This window comes from Nycticebus coucang, chromosome 24, assembly GCF_027406575.1.
Source record: "Nycticebus coucang isolate mNycCou1 chromosome 24, mNycCou1.pri, whole genome shotgun sequence".
Lineage (NCBI taxonomy): Eukaryota > Metazoa > Chordata > Mammalia > Primates > Lorisidae > Nycticebus > Nycticebus coucang.
In genome coordinates this window covers 11,051,771-11,055,466 of record NC_069803.1, presented here as the reverse complement: position 1 = coordinate 11,055,466, position 3,696 = coordinate 11,051,771, and the positions used below count along the sequence as shown (strand labels likewise).

Genomic DNA, 3,696 nt, shown 5'->3' with positions numbered 1-3,696 from the left:
CACCAATATCGAGGATAGTTTTTCCTAGGATTTCTTATAATATTCTTATGGTTTCAATTCTTACATATAAGTCTTTAATTCGTCTTTGGTTAATTTTGCATATGGGATCCAGTTTCATTTTTCTGCATGGGGCTATCCAATTTTCCCAGCACCATTTATTACACAGTGTATCCTTTCTCCAGTGTATGCTTTTGTTTGCCTTGCTAAAGATCAATCAGTTGGTTGTAGGTATTTGGCTTTATTTCTGGGTTCTCTATTCTGTTCCATTGGTCTGTGTGTCTAGTTTTATGATGTTTGGGTTTCTATTGCCTTATAGTAGTATAATTTGAAGTCAGGTAATGCAATTTTTCCAGATTTGTTCTTTTTGCTTAGGATTGCTTTGGTTATTCATGCTCTTTTTTGGTTCTATTTTATGTTTTTTTTTTTTCTAATTATGTGAAAAATGACATTGGTATTTTGATAGGAATAGTACTGAATCTATGGATTACCTTGGGCTGTAGGTACATTTTAACAATATCAGTTCTTCTAGTCCATGAGCATGGAATGTTTTTCCATTTGTTTGTGTCACTACAATTTTTTTCATCAATATTTTGTAGTTCTCTTTTTAGAAGTCTTTCATTCCCTGGTTAAGTATATTTCAATGTATTTTATTTTTTTACAGCTATTATAAATGGGATTGAGTTCTTGATTTGATTCTTTGGTTACGTATAGAAATGCTCCTGATTTGTGTACATTGATTTTATAACTTGAGACTCTACTGAACTCATCAGTCAATTCTAGGAGTCTTTTTTTGGGGGGCGGGGATTATTAAGATTTTACAGGTGTGAAAGTTATAAGAACATATCACTGGCAAGGAGATAGTTAGACTTCCTCTTTTCCAATTTAGATACCCTTTTATTTCTTTCTCCTGCCTGATTGCTCTGGCTAGGATCCCTAGTAATGTCTTGAATAGAAGTGGTAAAAGTGGGCATCATTGTCTCATTCCATTTCTTAGGGGGAATACTTCCCACTTTGCCCCATTCAGTATGATGTTCACTGTCAACTGTGATACGTGGCTCTTTATTATTTTGAGAAAATGTTCCTTCCATGCCTAGTTTGTTAAGAAATTTTATCATGAAGGGATGTTCAATTTTATTAAATGCTTTTCCTGCATCTATTGAGATAATCATATGGTTTTTGTTTTTAATTCTGTTTATGTGGTGAATCACATTTGTTGATTTGTATTTGTTGAACCGTCCTTGTGTCACTGGCATAAAATCCACTTGCAGGTCCTACATTCTGAATCAACATGCCATATCATCCTCTTTAATAATTATGCAGAGTAATTTATTTATAAGAAGTAAAACATACCTATTTGATTATTGTCTTATTGTCTAAAGACAATATTCAATAAAAATCTTTAAAATTTGCCCTTTTCTAATGGTAATGTGTAATCATTTGAAAAAATTTTAATGAAGTTTAATACCTATTGAGAACATGTTTTTAACTCATTTTTGGAAACCAGAAAGCACTTTTCTGTTTAATATGTCTTCCTAATCAAAAATACTTTCTGAGGTCATGATTGTTATTCTTCCTTTAGCAAAATCTTTCTGAGAGTGTGTTGTTGGTGAATATGCCTGAATGAGAGTCATAGTCACATTTTGGGACTCTCTGACTTAGAAGTTCACAGTGCATTTGAACTCCTATGACCTTGGCAATGCCAGGATTGGGTCAAGTAAGTATTCTCAAGATAAAAATTGCTGTGGAGGAGGGAGGGTGATTGGTGGGATCACACATGTACAAGGGTACATGTGAAATTTACTAAATGTAGAATATAAATGTCTTAACACAATAACTAAGAAAATCCCAGGAAGACTATGTTAACCAGTAGGATGAAAATATGTCAAATGGTCTATAAAGCCAGTGTATGGTGCCCCATGATTGCATTAATGTACAGAGCTATGATATGATAATAAATTTAAAAAATGTAGTGAGAAAAAACTTTATTATATGCAGATAAATAGTCTTTTAAAATATTATTTTGAGTTAAATATTTTTATATGATGCTTAGGCATTTTAATAACAAAAGTGATTTTGATAGAAGCAGCATTAACTGAATAGAAAAGTCTAATACATACTCTGGTTTCTCTTCAGATAGCACAAATCTTTCGCCTTTTACTAAAGATTTCCGTGGAAAGGAACAATTCTGAGTCACAAACTAATTTTTTGAGGCCTTGCTTTGGCGAGGCTAATAAAGGTTGCAAAAAGAAAACAAAAAAGAAAGAAAAGCCTAATACATGTCTTTCAGATAATCAAGATGAGGCAGAAGTCTAGCAATTGATACTAAAAAAGCACCAAACTGTGGCTTAGCTGAAAAGAAGGCATAGCACCTGGGAGTGGAGTAACTTGCTTCTGGGAAATGAGTTTATAAATCTCAAAGTGAGGTAAATGCTAAACTTTGCTTTAATATGTCTGAGTTAATACATAAAATAATATTGTTGGTGGGCGAGGTTTATACATTTTTCAGTAAACTGTTTTTAAACATCGTTAAGCTGAGAAAAAAGCATTTGCTTACCTGTAAATAACTGATATGCTAATTTTAGATAATTATTTTTTAGGCATTAACCAAACCTCATATGTACCATGATTACAGTAATTCTTTGATTAGTTTAAATTGTTGGAGGCACTTGCAATTTTTTCAAAGATTATATTATTCTGAAAATATCTTATAACTTAACATTTCTATTCTTTTGGCTGTTCTTTTTTTTTGGTTACTTCAAGGGGTTTGTCTGAAGTACTCCTATAATTTACAGCAAATTTTCCTATTCCTATCTGTAATTCTGTGGAAAAAAGTAATTGTTCAGAGGGTAGTAATATGAATGTGAAAATACGTACCAATGGAAGCATTAATGTAATTTAATGTACACTCAATGAAATTAAGGTAGCCAGTAAGGAATAGAATTCTTATTTATTTTGAAACGATGGTAATGAATGGCTTTGTTACCTGTTTTATAAATGCAAACTCCATACTGACTTGAGCTCTTTTGAAATTCTGTGGACTATGAAAGCTATTCTATTTTATGTTCTCATTGCTGGTTTCAAACTTTTTGGTTAGGCAAGGAATAAAAACAAATATCATAAAGAAAAAATATAATCTAACTTTTCCTGAACTCTAAGTAGCATTGGCCATTAATCTGTATCAATATATGGTGAAGATACGTAAGCACAATGTAAGAAGTTCATATATCAAGGTGAAGTAGGTAGTAATGTTTATTTTAAATTCCATGGACTCATTTAGATCCTGTTAGTTGTATAATTTGGTCTATTTTGTTACTGCCTCTATGATTCTGCTTATTTATTTCACGCTTTACAATATCTATTTCTCCTTTGAAGAAATGTAGACAACTGATACTGGGAGAGAGAGTTTAAATTGTGAGAAATAGTCATGGTAAAAGAAGTATATTCCAACTAATACTTGGGTGACTAAATTTTATTAGAAATAGGTGTCAAGTAAGCGAAGCTGTCCAAAAAAGCTGATAGGCTAGGAATTAAAGTTTAGGGTATACTCATCGTTTCTTAGAAATCAATTTAAGACATCAGTTTTCAATAGCATTTTTATGTACAACTAAAATAGAGATATATATTTGGCAAAATAAAGATACATGGCTTTCAATGTCTTGAGACATCTGTCTTCATGAAAGAGATGAAGAGTTTCCA

General features: G+C 31.8%; 1 non-coding gene across 1 annotated transcript; it reads left to right on the top strand.

The window, feature by feature from the left end:
• The first annotated feature begins 2,113 nt into the window (after positions 1-2,113).
• Positions 2,114-2,229, top strand: LOC128576621 (U5 spliceosomal RNA). The gene has a single exon (XR_008377452.1). It is a non-coding gene; the product is annotated as a U5 spliceosomal RNA (small nuclear RNA).
• The last annotated feature ends 1,467 nt before the right edge of the window (positions 2,230-3,696 follow it).